Source organism: Capsicum annuum, chromosome 1, assembly GCF_002878395.1.
Source record: "Capsicum annuum cultivar UCD-10X-F1 chromosome 1, UCD10Xv1.1, whole genome shotgun sequence".
NCBI classification, from domain to species: Eukaryota; Viridiplantae; Streptophyta; class Magnoliopsida; order Solanales; family Solanaceae; genus Capsicum; species Capsicum annuum.
In genome coordinates, this window is record NC_061111.1 from 231,822,228 (window position 1) to 231,848,318 (window position 26,091).

The 26,091-nt window shown below is 35.9% G+C and overlaps 1 long non-coding RNA gene across 2 annotated transcripts in view; it reads left to right on the top strand.

Moving 5' to 3' along the window:
• Positions 1–388: 388 nt before the first annotated feature.
• LOC107840841 overlaps positions 389–26,091 on the top strand; it is a 46,555-nt gene continuing 20,852 nt past the window's right edge. The window contains exons 1-2 of one of the 2 annotated variants that reach the window (XR_007053692.1): positions 389–1,133; positions 1,617–3,978. This is a non-coding gene — a long non-coding RNA (uncharacterized LOC107840841). Of the gene's footprint in view, positions 1,134–1,616; positions 3,979–26,091 lie in introns of those variants that run through there. The other variant, XR_007053693.1, reaches the window with a different exon arrangement.

The following is a 26,091-nucleotide window of genomic DNA, read 5'->3' on the forward strand; positions in this document are numbered from 1 at the left end:
TAAAATCACAATATAACTATCTAAACTTCTAAAAATTTTCCTTCTTAAAAATTACTTAAATCCCAACATTTCATATTTTTTACTATTTCTGAGGTACAAGTTAACCCTACATGTATTTAATGTATGTATCTACTGTGATACAAGTTAATCATATTAGATACATGTATCAGCAGTACGTATCTAATGTAATTAATTTGTATCATTAGAGGTCAAATATTTAATTTTAGAAGATTTTGAAAGATGTTGAAATTTTTAGTAATTAATGATAAAGATGTCGGTATATATATATATGTGTGTGTAAAATTTACTTTAATTTGACCAGTGACCCAGGCCTATCTAAAACCGCATGACTCCACGTCTCCACCCATAACCTTATAACCTCCTTTCCTCCTTTTTTTACATTAAACAAAAACAATAATATCAACGTCAGCAACAAACAAATGACAACAGCAGCGTACAAAACCATAGCTCATCCAAACGACCCCAAAAACCTTGAATTCCATATGTTTCCCTTTTATTTCATATATGATCATGTGATTTACACATGTTCATATCCAAGAAATATCCAACAACTTCTAGAATTCCTTAGGTGGTACACATAGTTTCTCCAACATTCAAAGAGGATATTCCCAAATTGCAGAACCCGTACCATAAAGATACTTATTTGTCTTATTGTAGGAGAAGAATTTGAAATTTTACCCCAATTTGTTCCCCCCCGCCCTCCCAATTCAAAAATCAGAATTAGTTGAGTTGTAATACTTATCCTAATCTTAAATTCAAAATCCTCAAGGAATTTCCAGAAATACCACTAAAAATCCTTCATCCCATATGGCCCAAGTCCCTAACATATATTATGAATATTCCCTATAAATACCTCACTATTCTATTAAGTTGAGGCAATTCTCCGAGGTTGCAAAAATCTCTTCGTAAAAGTCTTGAAGGTTAAAAATATTTTGAGCAAATTGAGGATTTCCGAATTGAAAGAAGATTTTTGCTCTAGTCTAAAATTTCTATTGAGGTCCTTATAAGTATCTATCTATTTGAGCTAAGGATTTTGATTAACAGTTCATTTTTATAGTGATGGCTAAAAGATTTCGATAAGGCTCATCGTCTGATTTGCTTCTTAGGAAAAGGTAAACACATCCCTCTCTTTTTATTTTCTTTTGGTCAGTATTAGGAATTTATTTTTTGTAGTTATTGTAGGAATCTCAGGCTAGGTGAGAATGTTGGGAATATGGCCTTGAAATCCATAGACGTTTTGTGATGATGATTATGGTTGATGTGTTGAGTTAATGATCTTGTTGTTTTTTGCCTTCATAGTTCTAGTTTCAGATTTGGTTAAAATTCATTTTGATGTTGCTGGTTAACCTTAAATCATTGTATTTGAATTTTATTTTGTGTGCCTTGGCTACTGTTTTCTTATTTGTCAAATGCCATCTCGCTTTAGTCTTCTTTTAGTCTACTCTTTCATGCTTAGTACTTTCTTCTTTTAGCTTTCAGATATTTGTTTTAGCTTAGATATTATTTGCTGTGAATCTTGGGTGTTGTTTTAGTTTAGAGTCTCTGGTTTTGTAAAGTTATTATCTTTCTTTGGTCTTCTTGTGATTGTATTACAGAAATGTATTAGAGATCATTCGCTTATGTTGCCTGTTGAGGAGATTGGGGTGAAGGATTCGTTATCATATGAGGAAGAACCCATAGCGATACTAGATCGGCAAGTTCGCAAGTTTAGGAGTAAGGAGATAGCTTCGGTTAAAGTGTTGTGGAAGAATCATAATATTGAGGAAGCTGCTTAGGAGTCGGAGAATGATATGTGTGCAAGGTACCCATCACTCTTTGAATCTAGGGATGATTTTATGGAAGGTATTAACTTTATCTTACATATTTATTCCTTGTAACTCTTTAAATTGTGCTTAGCGTGTTTCGAACCATCATTCAGGGACGAATGATCTCATGGGGATAATGTAACACCCCATACATTAATCACTTAGATAATGCCTTAAAAATGATCCTTAGGACCCCTATATCGATGGTAAACTAAGTCTAGTGGTTGTGGGTTGCATTGGGGGTACTTTTGGGTGTTGAAAAAGGGTGGGCGTCGCAAAGGGGACTCCACAAAGGCTCTGCGCCGCGGAGGGATCACCAAAGACCACTGGAATGGGTTGGCTTTTGGCCTTGTGCCACTAACCCTGAGGTTGGCTTTGGCCATACGCCGCAAACCCAGCGGTTTGCTATGGCCATACGCCACAGGGCAAAATCCAAGAATCAAAAGTTGCTCCATTTTATCCAATTTCAAGGGCGTTGAGGTCTTTTCACATCCTATAACCGTCCATAATAAAAAATGGACGAAATTTAGGTTTTAACACACATTATTTCTCTCATCAAAATCCCTAAATCATTCTCCCTTAAGCAAGAGAAGAGAAACTACCTAGGGTTGAGGATTTTAAGCTCCAAGGATCGAATTTCTCCATGTTTTCGTCATTATCAAGGTATGTCGTACTATCCTAAATCTCATGGGCGTAAGGTTTAACATTTTTACAAGTTTTAAAGTATATATGTATGTATGTATTATGAGTTTTGAGATTGTTTGGAGAGCATGCATTACGAACTCCATTTTATGATGAAATCTTACAATTACTAGAGGTTCTATATAAAACTTAAATCATAATCATGTGAAAATGAGTATTGGGTTTTCGAAAAGTAAATTATGAGCATGATTTATGAAATTAAAATTATGATCATGATTTATGAAATTACCTCTCTCGTTTTTCTTAACACGTCATGGGGTGTTGAAATGCAATATTAAACACTTGAATTTAAATGCTTTATGATCATTTATGGATTTACATTGTTTTATGATTCATTGAAAGGTTGTTTTTTTTTTTTTTTAATTTTTTTATATAAATGCTCATTGAGTTAAACGGTTGATGATGAATTGAATGTGATAGATGAAAAAGATGACCACCTTATGATTTGAATCTTGAAAAGAGAGTATTTTGCATAAGTTTTCATATGTTATTTGAGATAAGAACTCTCATGTGATGTTTAAATCTCTTGGGTGGATATTAATATGCTTTTGAATAAAAGGGCTATGGATATGATATGGTATGATATGAATGACTTGCAAGTCTGGGTATGATGATACTCTATTATGATATGTCCTTAACAGAATAAGAAAGGAACTCTTTAATAATCATGAAGTATGATTTTAATAAGGTTAAAATGGGTTTAGAGGAGAGTTAGATGGTTACCCGAAGAAGGCACTAGTTCAAATAATTCATTGCCTGAAATTGTTTTTTGCCGATGCAGTGTTTATGATATGTTATCCTACATGGGAGGCTGATTGGGACATCTCACAAGAGGGTTCCCACGGTATACTCACGTTAGGGTATACCAGATTATGAAAAAATTCAATCCTTGCGACAAACATGAATTGGAGGCTCGGCCGCCGAGTTAAGGGCGAACCCATGTAGCCCATGGGTATTCAGAATGGTGGGTTGTATCATCTAGCTTAGAAGTAAAGTAAAGAGTCGAGTCGATGGTTTACAGGAATGTTTTGAAGCCTTTGAATTATGCCCATGTTTTTTACCTATATATTATGCTAAATTGATTTTGAAATGCTCTCAATTATTTTACATAAATTATACATTATTTTGGATTGTTCTACATACCTGTACTTTCCAAGTATTGACCCCTTCCCCTACAGGTTCTGAGGCACAGTCCCATGGCCCCGCTCAGTAGTAGATTTTTCCCAGATAGTCAAAATTGGTGAGCCTCCCTTACTTTGGAAGAAATCTTAACTGTATGGTAGTTTCAGTTGTTTTATGGTCAGCTGATGGCCTTGTCTCAGTTTAGACAGACTAGTTTATTCATTTCAGTAGAGGCTTCGTGGATTAATTTAGATTAGATTTGGGTTTCTTATGGATTTTTGTCGTTAAGTATTAAGTTTGATTATTTGATTATAACATTTTTAGTTTATCTTCCGCACTTTTATTTCATATGAGTTATGTTTATGATTACATGTTAAGGGATCTCTCGTGCTATCATCGTTCAGGATGCCCGTCACAGCCAGGGCCTCGGTTCAGGTCTGACAAGCTTGTCATGACCTAAATGGAGTCCTTGGCTGTGACGAGCTTCGTATCTGAGTTGCTTCTGTGTCAGCCCTATCGATGTGGGCCAGAGTTCAAACTGAGTTTAGGCAAATATCGGTAAAGCGGGGAAGCCCTCAGTCTTGAGTCTAGGCAAATCCCTTTCGATGGGGCAAACCTCAGCAAGGACTCTGAGTCTATACGGGGGATGTATGTAACACCCCAACATAGGATAAAAAGTCCTACATCGACAAAACACGGGAGGGATGTTGAGTATATAAGTAAGCAAGCCTTACTCCTGTTTTAAAGCGATGAGGGTGTAGGCCCAGAGCATACAATATCACTAGTAGGCTGGGCTAAGGGGTCTCTCGGGTCTTCGTAGTTCAGGATGCCCATTGCGGTCAGGACTTCAGCTCGGGTCGAGACAAGTATACACATTCAAAAGCAAATAAAGAGATAAAGGAAAGCTAAAATATAGATTATACATTTATAACAGTGCGTATACAGTTGAAAATGCAGCAAAAGGAGGTTGGGATACCTTCAGTATACAGTTGATAGGCACAGCTAAACAATAGGCTAAAAGGTCCATAAAAAATTAGTCCCAAAGGCTAGGGAGAACTGAAATGGGCTTAAAAGGGGCACAATCCGTAACTCTTTCCATTATTTCTTTGTAATTTATTTTTGTTAACTCATTTGTATTTAACACTAACTCTATCTTAACTTAGTTGAAATTTCCTCGGAATTACCTTGATTTTTGTGAAACAATTCTTTTCTCAAACCAGTTTAATTCATTTACTTGTCTAGAATCGCAAGCGGATTTTGATCTTTCCAAAGTACTTTTAAACAAGTTTATCGCTTTCAAATAAATTCTTTTTCAACTTAGTCGACTTAATTTGGATTTTAAATAGTTCGAACAACCGCAAGTTAGCGGACCTTGGTGTCTTAACACCCTTTACAAAATTTGATGAGAACTATTTATCCGAATCTTTTCAAGTTAAAGATTTTTTTTGTTTTAAATCTTTTAAGTGCTGTTTTCAAAAATTTTCTTGATTTTTCCTAAATAAATTAAGTGGCGACTCTGTTTTAAATCGAATTTGGAAATTTTCTTAAGTTTTCGAGTTCAATCAAGTCAAAATTATATTGTTGCAGAACAGAAATGGCGACACTACTGGAGATTTTTTACTAGGTTTCTACCAAATATTTGAACTAATACTATTTCACTAACTATTTATTTTTGTAATATTTATTTGTTTACTTGTTTAAATTCTTGTACATTATAACTTGTTGGATTTCATGGCATATTATGTCATTCCTAGCAGAGCATAGGGCATTAGAAAAAGGGTGGTTATGCGAGCATTTGCACTTGCTCTTTCGTATAACACCTTGAATTTCTTTGAACTGCCAAGTGAAGTAGTTGATTCAAGTCGATCAACAGTCACTTGGTGCCTTACCCCCAAAAAGTTTATTTTGGATTACCAGTCAATTCGGACAAACTACTCTAGTAAATTAGGATAGAGCAAAGCCAAATCTTTCTGAACAAAGAATGCTAACCTAAGTGATCCGATACCCTAGGAGTATCAATCCTATTAATGAGACCACCTTATGACGAAAAGGATTCTTGGTCCAAAAAAACAATCATACCTTTCTGAGTTTCATTAAATTATGTCATACCAATTTGAATGAACCATTGTCCCTCTGGGTTAGAATTATTTAGATAGTTTCTTGATTTGAAGATCTGAACGAAGGACCTCATAGTGGCCTAGTTTAGGATTGTTCCCCTGTGTGGGATTGATATTTATTTGCATACCTATTCCCCTATTTTGTATCCCCATTTGATCGATTTATAATAATTATGGGGCAATGGAACATTTTATAAATGACATATACATCCTTCAATTCGTTAGGCCTACCTTTGGCATAAAAGGTCACACATTTGCATCGAACTCATCATAAATTTTTTAAATATTGTGTGGTATAATTGTATTACATGTGTTTCTTAAATAAAAGGTGAAATAATTCACTCTTACTATGATGGTTTTTATAGAACCCCTTTAGTCAAAAAACGTAAGCTCACTATGCAAAAATCAAACCAAAACACTCCGAGTCTTTCAAGTGTCTCAAATAAAACTTTGCAAACCTCTTTCACAAAGCCTTTAAAATTTGAACTTCATAGGGAATGAATGCTCTTCTTTGAGATACATGGGCAGCCTTTCTGCCCGGCCCATCTTCAAAATCTTTATATTTCCTATTTTGGCATAAGAGTTATAAGTTTTAGTAAAAAGAAGCACCAAGAGAGGATTCAACGATGTCAACCTTCTTAGTAGAATCGACATACCCAAAATTAATAAGAAAAATCCTATTTATTAGAGTTTGTAAGTCAATATTCATCTGTGAATCAAATTGTCTACGACAAAAGAAACTTTTATGTGCTTACTTCCTATCAAGTATCTTGTATTATTTGCCATTATTGGGATCTAACACATTTGCCTTTCGAGTTGTTTCTATTTATTAGGTAACATAATAAATAGACATTGGTCTATGTTGACAAAACCTTAACGAACATCCTCACTTCACCCAATCAAAAACTCATGAAAAGTGCCTTACTTGGCTGAAAACATGACTAAAAGCAATGACGAGAATGCACTGACTATCAGGGTAACAAGATAGTGGAATAGAAAAGATAATCACTAAGCTTGCAAATAAGGTGGAGATTCGCCAAGAGGAGATGAATCACACTAGAGATTTGGCCAGTCTGACCATCTACAATAATGTTGTTGTCCTATAAAGATATGAGCCTCAACTAATTCTCTTCTCTCTATCCTCCCAATATCGGGATTCATATAGATAACATGATATCCACTTTTTCTCCCAAAATTCTCATTGACCATGTCATTATTAACCCACCAGATTATCAAAGCCACACTCTACCTATTCAGTATACTAGTCAAAACAACAACTCTGATGCTTACAATCTACAAAATAACTCGCAAACCTAAAAAACTCTACCAAACACAAATTCTAGTTATCCCCAAAATCATGCTTCCATATACCAAAGTCTATTATCCAAAATATCTCTTATATCGACTCATACCCCCGACCGCCTTTCATATTTCCACCCTTTCTAAGCTCGATAAAATATTTCACAATCTCGAGGTGAATCACTAGATGAAAACAAAAAAAAGTGAAAAATTGAGCATGAGAAGAAGTTGTTGGCAATGAATAAAGAGACTTCCAAGATCAAAGAGTCTCACGTGATAGTTGATAATAATGGACTTTGTTACGATAATTTGTGTATTCATCTCGGTGTGAAATTATTGGAAGGATATAAGATCCCCAAAATTTAATACATTTAGTGGCACCGATAATCCCATGACGTACTTAAGGAAAAATTGTGACCAAATGGTTATAGTAGGAAGGAGCGAGGCATTGTTGATGTACCTATTCAGTCAAAGTTTAAGCGGTGAAGCCTTGGAATGGTTTGCAGCTATGGAATTGAAAAAGTGATCCTGCTAGAAGGCACTAGCCAAAGACATTCTTAACAAGTTTGCGTACAACATGGAGATATTCTCTTACCGATGTTCACTAAACCGGATCAAGCAAAAGAGCAATGAACATTTTTTGGACTATGCATATCAATATTTTTTGGACTATGCATATCACTGGTGAAAGGAAGCTGCTAAGGTACAACCACCTATGACTGAGGATGAAATGGTACTAATATTTTCCCATGCCCAAGAATAGTTCTATACCAAAACAGTGTTTGCAATTCGTGAAACATTTATAGACTTGGTAAATATTTGTCAATCACTTGAATAGGGTATTCTAATAGAAAAAATAGTAAGACTCCGATGTCATTTGAGTCCTTATGTTTCCCCAAAAAGAAAAGAGAACATATGAATGCACTATCTTTTGATTCTGATACCAGCGAAAAAAAAAGAAAAGCCAGGCCTAGAAATGCCCTTTCCATCTACTCTACACCACCATAGAGTCCTAAATCCATTTTCCACACCCAACCTCAATACCAAGCTCTACTACCAAATATCCTACCTCAATACCAAGTTCCACAACCAAATCACCAACCTAATGTCCAAACCACTATCCTAAATCATCATCCTAACATCCACATACCTCAAAACTTCTATCAAGCTCTCCCTACTCCAACAAAAATAATTACAATCTTCCCCACCTAAATTTTAAGAAAAATCTTCCTTAAAATTTCACTCTATTAACTGAAAGTCAAAATTATATCTTTGAGAGACTAAAACTGTTGGACTAATTCACCCTATTGCACCAAAGTTTACTAATACAATATCTAAATTCTTTAGACATGATCGACATTGTACATGTTATTTAAGAAGTGTCAAAACCTAATTCGCCAGAAGGTAATCACTTTCTAAACCCTAAGTTGACAAAGGTGTTGCATCATCTACAAGGCGCTATCCAGAGAAGTCTTGATTTTATCTGGGAGAGATGGAAAAGAGTGGCCTAAGCCAATCAACACTAATGTAGTGAAGAGATACTAAGTTTGAAGATATTGTTTTCTTTATGTATATTTTCTGTGATTTCACATTTCTTAATGTAATTATTTTATGCTTAAAATTCCCAATCCTTTATATATGAACTAAGTTTGACCTAAATTCTCAAGAATAAGGTACGTAGGTAGCTTCTGTCGGATTTGATCAACCCCTAAAGAAAATCTACCTTTTCTTTCTATCCTAAACTATATTTGACCTTATTCCTACTTCAACGGATACATAGGCACCCCCAACGACTTGGTTATTATAATGACCCTTCAGTTCATTGTCCATATTTATGCTTATTTCCGCTATTTGAGCTTCTTTATAGATACCCCAAGTCATTTATGACTTACTGAGACCGATGGTTCGGTTACCGGGCAGTTCTTTTGGTTTTCTTTTGAACTAATTCCCCATTTAGAAGTCTTTGCTAGTTCCAAGTGGACATGGGTCTAAAATTTAGGGAAATGATATTAGACACAAATTTTGACTACAATAGCTGATCCAAAATATCTATTTTAGGCTAGGTAGACGTATGGCTTGGGTCCCAATGCACCTGAGCTCATTTCAACCTATCAATTAGAAAGTTGAAAATTTGAAAGTTTAGGTATGGGGCCCATATTTGGTCAAAAACAACCTTGGATTGAAAATATGAGTTCTCTAATGTGTCTACAACATTGAATTTAGTGTGGTTACATATTTTGTTTGTGAAAAATGGATTCTAGATGTATCCTTAGGCATAGGCCAGAACTTGGAGTCAAATTCCAAGTTTTGGTTGTCATTTGGTGCAGCCAAGACCGCAATCGTGGACGTTTTAGTGAAATCATAACTGTAGCGAATGGAGCCTGCGTATGTATGATCACGAGGATTGAGAGCCTGGGATGGTTCTTTAAATAGACATTTTTGGCCAAAAATTGGACATTTGCTTCCTTCCTTGAGAGCTTAAAACCCTAATGGGGTGTGCTAATCACAAATTGGTCATGGTGGGTAACTTGGAAATTTAATTATCATCTTGTATCATGATTATCTTTAAATTTAAGGTAAGAATCCCTTGAATTCATGCTTGAATTTTCTAGTTTGGACCCGAAACCCCAAATTAGCTTAAGGCTTGATTTTAGCCCAAAGTATGCTTAAGTTTCACCAATTTTTTGAGGGTTATAACTTCTTGTTCATGTGTGAACATTGGGTTGGTTTCGAAAACTCATTTTCCCTATGTAGGAGCCACTTGGGGTTTTGGTATCATTTTCGGACTCGAAGCACAATAGTGCACTATGGGTATTAATAGACTCGTATTGGTGAGTAGATTATAGTTTTGTTAGTATTATTGAGTTTTGGGAATTGTGAAGTAAAGAAGAGCATATGGTGCATGATGTGATATTTTATGGTTCAGCTTTGAGGTAGGCCTCTGTCTACTCGTCTTCATAGGTGTCGTGTGATATGTATTGAGTGTGAATATGGATGTTAGGCTTGATTATTAATAGAGTAACTTAGCCTTGAATGTTGATGCTTTGGGGATCAAATGAGGGTTTTGGACCCGTAAGATGATACGTTTATAAGCCTTTTGAATCGTAGTGTCTTCCCTCTCTAGTTTAGATTAGTTGTAGCATGGTTATGATTTAATGCTATGTTTGGGATGTGGTTTAAGAATTTGAAGCATGAATTATGGATTTGACCTTATTGGACTAGTGTGGTAGTCTTGGAATCGTTCAGGCCATTTAGGCCTAGACTTGTGTTAGTCTTGTGGACTTAGTTGCGGATAATAGACATAGATGGGGCTATTAAACCTTATATAAGATTACTTTGGGACTTGGTATCTTGTATTGATGTTCACTGGATTGTCAACTTTAGGATATAGCTATGATACTCCTTATGGAAGTGATATTGGGCATTTAGGGATGATTTCCCCCTTGAATATATTGTGTGGCCCATAGAGATGCTATTTTCTCTTAGACTTGATGATTAACCTATAGAGATGCTATTTACTTTAGTCGTGATTATTGGACCTATAGTGTAATGCCTCGAGTCTGTACCACGGATGGTACACGATGCTCATAATCCCGAAGGACCACAAGCTAACTCATGACTGATACCTAATGCAATAACTGAATAATAATACTGTAGTATGTGGAAATTAGGCAGAAAACATGCCATAAGGTTCAATACTATAATAAAACCGAATATAGTATAACCAATACCAAATCTGATATATCTGTTTGAAAATACTCTAGTCTGAAAAAGCCTCTAAACTTTCTGAAATATGGAGTTGATGGAATAAGTCCTCAACTAACTCCGACTACTGAAATAAACTAAAATATTGAAATAATAACCATGTCATCGAACTATGAGGACTCACCACTAACTCTAACTGCTGAAAATCTATTACTGCTAGGGATGATCAGGAGCCTGTGCGTCTGAACCTATGATATAAAATATCATAGCGCAAGAGAAAAGTATGCACCAGTACTTTGAATGTACTGGTATGCTAAGTGAGGTAGGCTGAAATGCATGGGTTCATATGCATGAACAATACTGACTGAATGACATTAATATAACTGAATGGAAGTATATGCATGAATACGTAGATTATAACTGAGATTGTGATAACACTGGATACTGAGTTTTAAATTACTGATTTACTAATATTTGAGTTTACTGATATTGTGTAGTAGATAACTGAGTGACTGTATCTGACAGTCTTGATCCTGTGGAACTATACTGAGTTCCATACTGAACTAAGTGACGGTGTCCGACAGTCCTGAATCTGTAGAACATAACTGAGTTCTATTCTAAGACTAGAACTGAAACTGAAACTGAAACTATGAGAGGTAATCACCTAACCGACATGCCCCTTTATGAATAAATTAGGGTCCAGCCTGTAACCCCAGTTGGAAAGGTATTAGTACCGTGCCACGGGTAAAGAAAAGCTGTGAGTTAACCCTCTCTGACAGGAAGCTCTTTTGCCAACCCTCGCTGGCAGGAAAACTCAAATAAGATGTATCAACTCTCATAATATCTGGCAGAAAGATATATCAACCTACGTTGGCTACGTAGTTCTGTAATGCAGGGATTAAAACTAAGGGTCAAACCCTCTACTGGCAGGAATGCCCATATCGTTGGGTTCGCTCAGTGCTGAATCCTACTCCCAACTGAATAGACACTGAACTGATTCCTAGTTTATATTAGGCTTGACTGAACTATTACTGTTTATATTGTCTAACTGAACTGAACTGAGTTCACTGAGTTTTGTTGACTGATGGAATACTATTGAATTCTGTTAACTGACTAAATTTACTGAGGTCTGAACTGAATACTGAACTCGACTAGACTAGTACTAAGTCTACTAAGTTTTTCCTGAGTTCTGTAATTGACTGAGAGTACTACTGATCATGACATGACTGATACTATCCTGAGACTAACCATGGCTCTAGGTAATCAGCTAAATTGTCAGGTATTAAGTACCCCCAGGACTCGATAGCATAAATTATAAGACATGGCATAATCTTGAAACATGATAAATAACTACTTGGTCATTATTCATTCATTGGGACATTCTAGCAAACACTTGCATGACATGAACTTGAACACATGCTAACATGATATAATTTTATTTTTTAATTCTCATGAACAACTCATCAAACACTTGGAAGGCATTGTATATGCACATAGTACTAATCAACTCATGAGCATCACAATTTCAAGGCTTTAACATGAATTCGCATGATACTACATACATAAGAGTTGTTTTTACTTAAATCTTGCACTTAATCATGAATATAAATCCAATCAACATTATAATCATGAATACACTTGAATCCTAATCATGGAAAGCATGAAATCAAGCTATTTTAAGTTTAAAAGAGTTTCTTGGACTCCAAGGGTGGAAAGAACCCTTGGATGAACACTTTACATACCTTGGCAGTTTAATTCTTGAAGAATAATGGCAAAATCTTGAGCCTTGGCTTCGAAATTAAATCACCTAGGGTTCTTGTTCTTGAGCAATTTGAGAGAAAGTGAGTGTATGTTGCTTAATGAGGGCTGAATCTTGTGTTTTAGGGTTGAATAGGGGTGGTGATAAGACCCAAATACCCCTATGGACGCAACTGTTTAATGATTGACAATTGAACTGTCGATGCATAGACTGACGTGCTGCATTATTGGGATCGACGTGATATCCAATGGGCCAGGTTAAGTCTACATCAGTTCACTAGAAATTTCCACTGGGAGCCAAGGAAAAATATTGATAGATGCGATGGCTGATGTGACCTGCTGAGATCGCATCGATACACTATTTTGGATTCCTAAACATATTTCAAACGAGGTCCAAAAAACACAAAACTCATCCAGGAACACCTACTGACATTCCTGATTGTGAATCAATTTTAAGATCAATACTTTAAGGTCATAAGATTCATGAAATAGAGTTGACAACTTACGAAGGCCAAAATAACACTAAGTCTGAATACTTAGCTAGAATTTTCTAAATCTGGGAGCCCTTAACAAACTTTTAGGGACTAAGTTAAGCTTAGGATTTTGTAGGGTCTTACAATATCTCCCCCTTGGGAAAATTCTTCCTCGAATGAGACTGATTAAACTGAGAATACTGATAGACTAGATTTAGACACTGGGCATGCATAACTGAAGCATGATTTCATGAATGAAAATACTGATATATTGAATTATCATACTGAACATGCATATCTGATGCATGAGTACATAGCTGAACATGATTCATTAATGCATGACTAGGATTACTAATAAGCTAAGCTTATATACTGGACATGCATGTCTGATGCAGGAGTACATGACTGAACTGATTCGCGAATGCATGACTGAGTATGCAATGTTAATTGATACCAAGTTGGTAGCTATATCTGAACATGAGACTGAGTAAATTTAAAGAAAAACTGTTACCGTGGGCTGAGTCTGAGTTTATGAAGAAGAGGTGAGGATACTTGGTTTGCATGTCTACTTCTGTTTCCCATGTAGCTCCCTCAACAGACTGATTCTGCCAAAGTACTTTGACTAGAGGGACTTCTTTGTTCCTCAGTCTACGAATCTAATAATCAAGGATCTCGACTGGGACCTCTTTGTAAGAGAGAGACTATTCTAAACGTCTATGCCCTTTATAGGGACTACAATTGCGGGGTCACCTATGCACTTCTTTAGCAAGGGGATATGAAACACTTGATATACTGAAGTTAAGTCTGGAGGTAACTCGAGCTCGTAAGCTATATTTTCAAAATAGTTGAGAATTTAGTTAGTACCAAAATATCGGGGACTGAGTGAGACACCCCAAATTTGGTACCTGAAACACTACATGGTGCTCATGACCCCGAAGAACCTTAATCTAACCTATGACTAAAATCTGTAACTGAGCACTGAATAATATACTGTAAAAATATAGAATGTAAGCTGTAAGTCCATAAGGTTCAAAACTGAACTAATACTGAATATAAAACAATGTATGTAATAGGGTATAACAATACCCAAAACTGAAATAAACTGTCTAAAAATATGCTGTAGTCTGAAAGCCTTTAAACTGTCTGAAAATTATGGAGTTGATGGGACATGTCCCCAACTAACTCTGAACTACTAAAATAATAAAGTAATAAAAGAATCATGTTATCCTCGAATGATGAGGACTCACTGTTAGTTTGGCTGCTGAACGTCTGATCTACTAAGGATGCTCGGGAGCTCGTGCTTCTAAACCTATAGTATAAAACACCATAGCGCAAATGCGTCTATATGATTGAATATACTGGTATGCAAGTGAGGTAGGATAATATAAGGATTCATATGCATGAATAATAATAACTCACTGTATAATATGAACGTTAGAATACATGCATGAATACGTAATTATAACTGAGATCGTGATAATGCTGACTCATAAATTTTGATAATGTGGATTTACTATATTTGAGTACTGATACTAGGATACTGAATGACTGAGTCTATTGAATACCGAGGAACTGATGTCATATTATAGATAAAGGAATGACTGTTTCTAATAGTTTTGATTTTGAAGAACTGGTTTGAGTGACTATATCTAACAATCCTGAAACTGAATACTGATAACATGAGTTTAGTATGATTAATATACTATTAACTGGGTGGCTGTGTTTGACAGTCCTGATTCTAATGGAACTAGCTGAGTTTCATATCGAGCTGAGCGACTATGTCTGACAATTTTGAAATCTGTAGAATTGAACTGAGTTCTATTACTTAGACTAGATTTGAAACTAAGACTGTGGGAGGTAATGATCTAACAGACATACCCCAAAACTGAACTGGTGGGGTCCAACCTGTAACCCCAGCTGGAAGGGTGTCAGTACTGTGCCACGGATAAAGACAAGCTATAAGTAAACCCTCTCTGACAGGGAGCTCTTCCGTCAACCCCTCTTGTAAGGAAAACTCAAATAAGATATGTATAGTCCCTAAATCGTAGGGGTACATCTCAACCTACGCTGGCTACGTAGTTATAGAACGTAGGGATTGCTACTAAGGATCACACTCTCTACTGGATGACAGTGTGTGTCCTCATCTCTGCGTTCACTCGGTGCTGAATCCTACTCCCAACTGAAGAGACACTGAACATGATTAGCTGAACTGAACTGGACTGAGTTCATGGAGTTCCGTTAACTAACGAAATACTACTGAGATTACTGAATTACTAAGCTTTCTGAGATTTAGTGGGATTACTGAGTTTACTGAATTTTTCCTGAGTCACATGATTGGCTGAATTCTACTGAACATAGCTTGACTAGGATATTGTGAAAACATGACACTGGCTCTAGGCACACAACTAAATTGTCGGGTACAAGTACCACCAGGACTTGATAGAATAAAACTGATAAGGCATGACATTCTTGAATACATGACCCATATCAACAATCTATAATACAATAAGTTGGGGATTTCATGAAGTACATGGTTATCATAAGCTTGTACATGAATAGGATTGCATATAAACATGGCATAATTTCATAAGGCTAATTCATGAGCAATCTAATAATATTTACAAGGCATGTTAATAGCATGGAAGTCATTTGAACATAAAGGTAAAACATGAATCCATCACTGAAGTCACAATTTAGCTATATTACATAAGTTCTAGTCCCTTAGGCATTTTATCAAACACCTTACATGCACAACTTAGGGCATAGGTATAATCATCAATTAACACATCATGAACCACTCAATTCATGGATTTAAACTCATATACTAACATAATTTCATAAAAACACAATAAGATTCCAACTTGGGAATCATACAACAACAACAACCACGTGAACATAATCAACACATAGCATGAATATCATAATTCATAGTTTAAAACTTGATTCTTGGGCTTCATGATCGAAAGGAATCTATGAATGAACACTATGCATACCTTAGTTCTTGATTTAGCGAAGATTGAAGGAAAGACTCTTGAATTTGAGTATTGAATTTGAATCCTCAATTGAAAACCCTAGTTTGTTCTTGAGAGAAACTTGAGAGAAACACTATATTTTTGGTGAAATATGGTTGAATCACGTGTTATTAGGTTTATATAGGGGTGGGAAATTGACTCTTTTAACCCTGGATGAGTCTTTTAAATTTTGTAAAAATTTACCGACCTGGACCCCTAGCGCGACGCGGCACTATCGCACTGTGTCACTGGAATTTGACAATTGGGAAATTGGACGACGGCGCGACGCGGGGACTTCGCGGAGCTTTACTGGAATTTGACTATTGGGATTTAGGGGTCCTCCGTGACGCGGTGAAATCATAGAATCTTACTAAAAGTTGACGAATGTCATTTTGGCTTATGGCGCGACGCGCCACTGACTGAGATGACGGTGTTTTACGACTAAAACTTGAAATAGTCATAACTTCTTACTCGGTTATCGGATTTAGGCGAATCTTTTATCGATTGAAAACTTATTGAATTTCCCACATGACAAAAAGTGAATCTTGAAAATACCACATGTATAAAAGTGGATTCATCTTTAAAAGAAGTCTTTGACATTTTTGGGATGAATTTAAGTTTGTTAAAAGTATGGGGTATTACACTGAGCTTCCCCATCTTGCCAAATCTCCTCACTCCTTTCATAGGAAAGATTTTTAAGAATATAAAATCATCGATCTCTAACTCGAGATCATTTACTGAATATGCATGAACGGGAACATGAGAACATAACTGAGCCTAAAATGTGATATAGGAACTGATTAACTTGAACGGAACTGATCCTCTGAATAAATGGCTTACGACTGAGATTGGAACTTGAGGGTCTACCTATGAGTACCCACTACTCCAAACTGGATTTGTTATGTGAGGAGAAGATGGAAGGTTTAGGTCATGAAAGTTCAGGGATTATAGTGCATCTCATCCATGAAACATTATATACCCTGAAGAATGCTAACTTGGCCGTGATACTGAGGAAAATTGAGAAGATGCACAGGGAACCTATGAACTAAATCATGACTGCATATAAGGGATCTGAAACTGAGGCATGACACCTTAACTGAGCTAAACTTGCAACCGCATGGTTGCTCGATCTTGGAATAGTTACATTTATGAGACTTTGAATAGTGCGACTGGATGGAAGGATGGGAAACCCAACCATACGAACATTGTCCACCTAACTGCTAAACTGAATTGCTGGTTTTATGGACTAACTTATGCTGCAAACTTATATTCGATTGGAGCCTTTCTTTGATACTTTTTCTATAGAGTTCTAGTGTCTTTAGGGAGAAAGGAGTCTTGTCATGGCTAAATAAAATAGTTGAATAAGAAAATCACATCCTGGATAAAATTCTGTTATATGAGTCGAGGCCTACGAAACATCATCTAAGATGAAGTGACTAAGCCTTATGCACTGCGTCTATAAATTTTCAAGCATAGACTTATCCATTGAATACTCTCTTAACTATAATCTCCACCTTATTACAATGTATCACCTGAGACTACTAAAAATATTCACATGGGTGTTGAGCAAGAGTGCATAGTTGAATACTTGGCCATGTAATATTGAACTGTACTTAGTCTGAATAACTGGACTATAACTATAGAGTATCATGCATATGAGGTAAGGACTGACTAGGTAACATGAGATAACTGAGCATGAATTCATGAAAACTGTATTATTTGAGGAGGCAAGACCAAGCATATAACATGACTCTGAAATAGTCTATAAACTAAGACACTAAAATACTGATAAATGAATAACTGATAGCTATACGCTATGGTCAAGCAAATCTAAAGATAAATTGATTTACTGATCTGATTACTGGACTGGGACTGGGATTGAGACTGTAACTAAGACTGCAACTGAGACTATACAGGAACTAAATACTGGGTTCTGATAACTACTGAGTTCTGATCTAGACTGAATTCTCCCACAATGTTCAAGCCTACTCAAACCTCCAAAATGAATTTAGCCATTTACACATCAATAGGGCATTCAAGCCTATCTTCATAACTACAGCCTCGTGTAAAATTAGCATGCAATAATCTTTTCTTAACATGAAACATTTACTCTCCCCCTTCTAAGCAAATGCTCATCACTATATCATTCTGTAAGGAGAGTCCACTGAAGGGTTAAAATATGAGGACCTGATGTATGCATGAATACTATACCCAACTCGAAACTTAACTGAGGACTGAGGAATAGAATGTCAACACCATAGATTTAACAAAAGATCTAAACTGAGGGTATGCATGACGAAGTCTAAATTTAGCCGATTGCTAGGAGTGAAGCATGGGTCATGGGAACTTAGCATACTGTATAGCATGACATGGGTACCTGAGTCATGAGATGCATGACCTGAGTCTAGAGTTTTTTTATTCCTAGAACATGATTCGTAACGCTGAGTAAACTAGAACTCCTTATACTAGGAACTGTAAGCGTGCGTGATTGCTAACGTGCATAAGTATGAGCTATGATCATAGAGCTGACATGTAAGAGATGAATAGATATCATGATAACTGATGGGCTTTAAGAGTCTGGAATATGATTCTGAGATGATCTGCGTGATCATTCTTGCTACAGGAATAGACAAGAATGTCATCTATGAAGACTATGACTAGCATGTCCAAGTACTGCTTGAACACATGATTCATCAAGTCCATGAAAGCTTGCATTTATAAAACCAAATGACATGACTAAGAATTTGAAGTGACCATATCATGATCTAAAAATTATTTTTGGAATGTCCCATTCCCTGACTCTGAACTGATGGTAGCCTGATATGAGGTCTATCTTGGAGAAGTAACTGGCACCCTGAAGATGGCCGAATAAGTCATCGATTCTGGGAAGTGGATACTTGTTCTTGACTATGACTTTATTTAACTAACGGTAGTCTATACACATCTTGAGAGAACTGTCTTTCTTATGCATGAATAGAATTGGGGCACCTCACGGAGATACACTGGGTCTGATGAATCCCTTATCTAGGATATCCTTCAACTATTCTTTTAATTCTCTGAGTTTTGTAGGTTCCATTCTGTATGGCGGGATAGATATAGGCTGAGTATCTGGAAGAAGTCCTATTATGAAGTTGATTTCCCTTTCGGGAGGAACTCTAGGAAGATCTTTAGGAAACACATTTGGGAATTCACATGCTACTGATACTGACTCAAGAGTAGGGGTTTCTGATATAGAGTCCTGGACTCGAACGAGATTATAGACACATCCCTTAGATTTTATTTTCCTTGTCCTAAGGTAGGAAACAAGTTGACCCCTAAGTGCTAAAGTACTATCCCTCCACACTAGGATGGGCTCATTCGAGAACTGAAACTGGACAATTTTGTTTCTGCAACCGACTGAGCCATAGAAGGAATAAATCCAATCTATTCCTAGAATGACATCAAAATCAGTCATCTTTAATTCGACTAAGTCTCTAAAGTAACTTTCTGAGATACCATAATCGGACAGTTCCTGTGTACCCAACGGGCTATGATAGATTTACCCACTGGGGGTAGAAACTAATAAAGGCTCTACTAGAATTTCAGGACTGACTCCAAAGTCAATAGCTATACCAAAAGTTACAAAAGATAAACAAGCTCATGGATCTAGTAAAGCATAAACATGCAAATGATAAACTTGTAACGTACCAGTGACCACATCAGGAGAACTTTCCTGATCCTATCGGGACTGAAGTGCATAAATCCTATTTAGGTGTTATCCACTGGTGAAACTGGAAGCGGCACCCTGCTGATTCGAGCGATCAGACTGAGCTGGGGAATGATTTTGTTGACCCTGGGAACCTGACTGGGGACAATCTCTAACTCTGTGACCTGGATTACCACATCCAAAACATACATCACTACCAGCTCTGTAGATACCCTGGTGGTTTCTATCATATTTTAGACAAAGGGGATTGGTTCGTCCACTCTTTGGACTAGACATTCTGGCCCTCTTATTCTTTCTCCCCTTTTTCCTACGCCTCTCTTCCTTACTCTGCGGAGCATGAGCCATAAGCCTAGATAGAATAACAAAAATTTTATTATTCTGAGCAACTATTGAATGAGCTAAGGCAGTGAAAGCATCTCTAAACTCAGTGTGAGAAACATGCTCATTTAAAGGGTTTGCCTGAACGTGCGGATGGGCTGACTGGTTTTCATTACTTTTTTTGTTAGCTTCTCTAGAAGACATGTTCTGGAAGCATAAATAAGAGATGAATTAGACTGATATTTTAACTAGAGCTCACGCTCACTTGCACAACATGAATACTGAAAGAAAGGAAACTTTTCCTAAAACATCTCGTAGCCTCCTATCCATAAGTGTGGCGCGCTACACAACCATGCACAAAATATACTAGATTCGAATTTCATACTTCCTAGGATTCTACTGAACCTTAGGATCTGATACCAAGTTTGTAATGCCCCAAGTCTGTACCCCGAATGCTACACGGTGCTCATAATCTCGAAGGACCACCAGCTAATCCATGACTCGTACCTGCTGCAATAAATGAATAATAATACTGTATTATGCAGAAATTAGGTAAAAAACATGCCATAAGTTTCAATACTATAATAAAACTGAATACAATATAACCAATACCAAATCTGATACATATGTCTGAAAATACTCTAGTCTGAAAAAACCTCTAAACTGTATGAAAAATGGAAATGATGGGACAAGTTCCCAACTAACTCTGGCTACTAAAATAAACTGAAATGCTGAAATAATAACTATGTTCTCAAACTAAGAGGACTCACTACTAACTCTGACTACTGAAAATATGTAACTTCTAGGGATGATCGAGAGCCCGTGCGTCTGAACCTATGATATAAAATATCATAGCATAAGAGAAAAATATGCGTCAGTACTTTGAATGTAATGGTATGCTAAGTTAGGTAGGCTAAAATACATGGGTTCATATGCATGAAAAATACTGACTGAATGACATGAATATAACTGAATGAGAGTACATGCATGAATACATATACTGTAACTGAGATCGTGATAACACTGGTACTGAGTTTTGAATTAATGATTTACTAATATTTGAGTTTACTGATACTATGTAGCTGTTAACTGAGTTACTGTATCTGACAGTCTTGATCCTGTGGAACTATACTGAGTTCTGTATTGAACTGATTGACTGTGTCTGACAATCCTGAATCTTTATAACTGAACTGAGTTTTATTCTAAGACTGGAACTAAAACTGAGACTGTGGGAGGTAATCATCTAACTGATATGCCCCTTTTTGAATAGATTCGGGTCCAAACTGTAACCCTAGTTAGAAAGGTCTTAGTACCTTACAACAGGTAAAGTAAGCTGTGAGTTAACCCTCTCTAACAAGAAGCTCTTTCATCAACCCTCGCTGGCAGGAAAACTCGAATGAGATGTATCAACCCTCATAATATCTGGCAGGAAGATATCTCAACCTACGTTGGCTATGTAGTTCTATAATAAAGGGATTTCTACTAAGGTCCAAACCCTCTACTGGCAGGAATGCCCCCATCCCTGGGTTCGCTCGGTGCTGAATCCTACTCCCAACTGAATAGACACTGAACTAATTTCTAGTTCATACTAGGCTTAACTGAACCGTTGCTGTTTATACTGTCTAACTAAACTGAACTTAGTCACTAAGTTCCGTTAACTGATGGAATACTACTGAATTCTATTAACTAACTAAATTTACTGAGGTCTGAAATGAATACTAAATTGGACTGGATTGGTACTGAGTCTATTGCGTTTTTCCTGAGTTCTCTAACTGACTGAGAGTACTACTGATCTTTACATGACTGATACTATCCTAAGACTAACCATGGTTCTAGGTAATCAGCTAAATTGTCAGGTATTAAATACCCCCAGGACTCAATAGCATAAATTATATGATATGGCACAATCTTGAAACATGATAAATAACTACTTGATCATCATTCATTCATTGGGACATTCTAGTAAACGCTTGCATGACATGAACTTGAATACATGCTAACATGATATAATTTCATTATTTAATTCTCATGAACAACTCATCAAACACTTGGAAGGCATTGTATATGCATATAGTACTAATCAACACATGAGCGTCATAATTTCAAGGCTTTAACATGAATTCACAGTATACTACATACATAATAGTAGTTTTTACATAAATCTTGCACTTAATCATGGAATATAAATCCAATCAACATTATAATCATGAATACATTTGTATCCAAATCATGGAAAGCATGATATCAAGCTACTTGAAGTTTAAAAAAGTTTTTTGGACTCCAAGGGTGGAAAGAACCCTTGGATGAACACTTGACATACCTTGGATATTTAATTCTTAAAGAACTATGGTGAAATCTTAAGCCTTGGCTTTGAAATTAAATCACATAGGGTTCTTGTTCTTGAGCAATTTGAGCGAAATAAGTGTATATTGCTTAATGAGGACTGAATCTCATATTTTAGAGATGAATAGGGGTAGGGAAAAGGACCTAAATACCCCTATGGATGGGGATAGTTAATGATTGAAAACTGAACTGTCGATGTACAGACCGATGCGCTATGTCATTGGCATCGATGTGATTGCCAATGCATCATGTCGAGTCCGCATTATTTCACTAGAAATTTCCACTGGGAGCCAAGAAAAAATATTAATCGACACAATGGCTGATGCATCGCGCCGAGATCATGCCGATACACTATTTTGGATTCCCAAACATGTTTCAAATGAGGTCCAAAAATACGAAACTCATCTGGAAACACTTATTGATATTCTTGATCATGAATCAATCTTAAGATCGATACTTTAAGGTCATAAGAGTCATGAAATATAGTTTCCAACTTACGAAGGCTAAAATAATACTAAGTTTGAATACTTTACTAGAATTTTTTAAGTCTGGGACCCCTTAACAAGATTTTAGGGACTGAGTTAAGCTTAGGATTTTGTGGGCTCTTACATATAGAGATGATGTTTCTCTTAGATACAACAATTTTCCTAGAGAGGTCATACTCCTCATAGTCGTGACATATGACCTATTAATATAAGCTATCCGATATGATAGAAGATTACATGCTTATATACGTGTTTATTGAAATTATACCTCCTATATGCAATATGCCTCCTATATGTGAGATGACTAGATATATGCTACAACTTATAAATATGACTTATCGATATCAATTCTGAATACGTATACGGGCCTAAGGTCGTTATTATGATGTTGTGATTATTCCAAAAATATTATTGGGTCAAGGGTCGTGTTATAATAATGATTGGATATTCGAGAAGTGTTTATCCCTGTAAAGGATATGATTACATTTTATGGAATCATATACATATTTTGTACACACATCTCTCTGATTTGGGATGGAAGAAGATGCGGTATGTTTCTTATGACTTTATTGATTGAATATTTTGATGGCATGCATAGATATGGTACATTCATGATTACTGTATCGGTAACTTATATGATTCTAAATGAAATATGATCTTATAATTATTCCTCTTAGTTATGGGTTAAGCTATGTGGTAGTTAGTTATCTATTGGGAGACTATAGCACTTGGTGGCTAGGAATCTAATGTAATAGTTAATGAATCTTGCTTAGCTAAAATATGATAGCTAGTAATGGATGATACATGGATAATAACAATGTCGGGTTTGGCATAGGTTACGATTAGTAATATTAATGACTAAGTTTATGATGTCGATTAGTTATCAATAAGGAGTTGTGTATTAACAAGCCTAAATGGTAAGTGATGTTGGTAATAAGAGGTGCCTAGTTAATAACGATGAATAGTTGCTAAATAGTTGATTAATGAATAGTTAAAAGAAGATACTATTATGATACCGATCCTCGGCAAGGCTGGAGGGTACTATTGCGATATTGATACTCAGCAAGGTCGGAATATACTATTATAATGATACTTATACCCGGCAAGGACAGAATATACTATTATGATATTGATATCTGGCAAGGTCGGAGGATGCTATTATGCTGATATTGATACCTGATGGGGCTGGAGGACATTATGATGATACATTGAGACCTGGCAAGGCCGGAGGTTAATTACTATGAAGATGGTCGTGACGATGACCTTTATGATGACTTGTGATATTGATTATGTACCTTGCATTCATTCCTGCATGTGCATCACCTATTCCTTTGCATTAACACGAATTAGTTTCTTAAAAGCTAATATAATCTCGAACATTAGGAGTTCACTCTAAGTCTCTAAATCATGGCTACTCCGCACAATGTACAATTTTATATGGATATAGGTTGTGCGGATATGCCTTCAAAAAGGAGAAGAAGGTCGAGGGAGGTCAACACGGATTAGTTTCTTAAAGGCTAATAATTTTATATGGATACAGGTTGTGCTAAGAATAAAAAGGATTAACAAAGACTCTAATTGTTCAACATATCCTTAAATAACCAATTGGCAAGAGAAGGATCCAAATACTAAAAAAGAACTAAAAGTAGCAGAGCTTTCCTGAACTAATGATCTTTTTGTAGTTTTAGGGGTCAATGGATGTGGAGTAATCAATGACTTCCTTCTAAAATTTCAAGAAATCATAGGATCAAAATGAACACCTGATATTTGGAAATGGTTTGAGGTTGTCAATTGGAATAGAGTTTAGTCATTCATTTACATTTGAAAAACCTCTTATTTATCTATTCCACTTTGAAAAATAGATATTGACGTCAAATAAAGTTGTTCACTTTATGTTATGAATATTTCACTTTTAGCTTTCTTCGAGGTTTATTATGGTTGCTATGAAAAGAGACATTGTATCTATTAATCATTTTCCTTGACTACAAGTATGTACAAAAGAAGCAGCATGATTGAGCAGTCAAAAAGATCACCCAACAAGGAGAGAGAAATGACTTCTCCTTAGATCCCCAATGAAATTGTGGGTCATAAACGAACATAAAATGTGCATAAGCGGTATTTGTCGATATATCCCAAAATGGTTTTTGTTCTTTTTTAACAACCATTTTTGTCGTTAGATATAAATCATTATTCCAAATTTTGTATAAAACTTCTTTCTGGATTTGAAGATATAAAATTCAAACTAGACTAGTTTCGGACAAAATCAAAGCGAGATATGAACTAGGTAAATCTGGGAATTAGTTGGGTAATTTGGTGGTATTTGATTTTATTTTTAGTTATCTACGAAGATAAGAAACTCATAGGAATTTACGAAATTAAATTTTTCTCAGTAGAACTCCAAAAATCGATCTTAGCATAAAAGATATTATTTGGAATGTCCTGGGACTAAGGTGTTTTGCAAAAAAGATTTTTTTTTTGGAAAAACTAGACATTTTATCCAATCAAAGCTACTATAGAGACACAAAAGGCACTATATTGCCCTAGTGTTTTAGGTCGCTATAGCGTCTTATCCCACTATAGCGGCGAAAGTAGCCAAATCAGTGTAAAATTTTCTCAAAATAATTTATTTTTTAAAACATATTGTTAGCCAAGGAAAAGGTGATTCTAGGCAATTTTTTTTTATCAATTTTAATGGTTTAGATTTATTAAGGTAAGGTTTAGATTATGATTATTTTTCCTTAGAATTGCTAAATTACAATGTATGGGAAGGCTTTTAGGGATGTTCAGATTATTTTTTGGTGCAAGGGAGTAAATTAGTTATATAATTAATGCGTTTTGTTCCTTAATGATTAATTTACCCTTGAATATCCATAGTTCACTAGTTAATCCATGGAATTGGATGTTTTAGGTGAATTACAGTAGAAAAGTCCTAGAATGAGAAGGAAATGATCACGAAACTAAATTTAGGGGTTAAGTGTGCATTTTAATTCCCAGTGTGTTAGGTAATTTTATTAATTATGTGTTCTTATTCATGTTATGGACCAAGAGCAAACAAAAATTGCACAGAAGAACAAAGTCTGCTTAGAGAGTTATACAAGCTTAGTTCGACGTAGGTGATGGTATTGTAGTTTAATCCACTTTGTGATATATGTGTATGATATCAACTTGGAAGTGTAGCTAGTTAGTGCATGATTGTTTGGTGTAGTTGATTCAAATGATTTTTTCC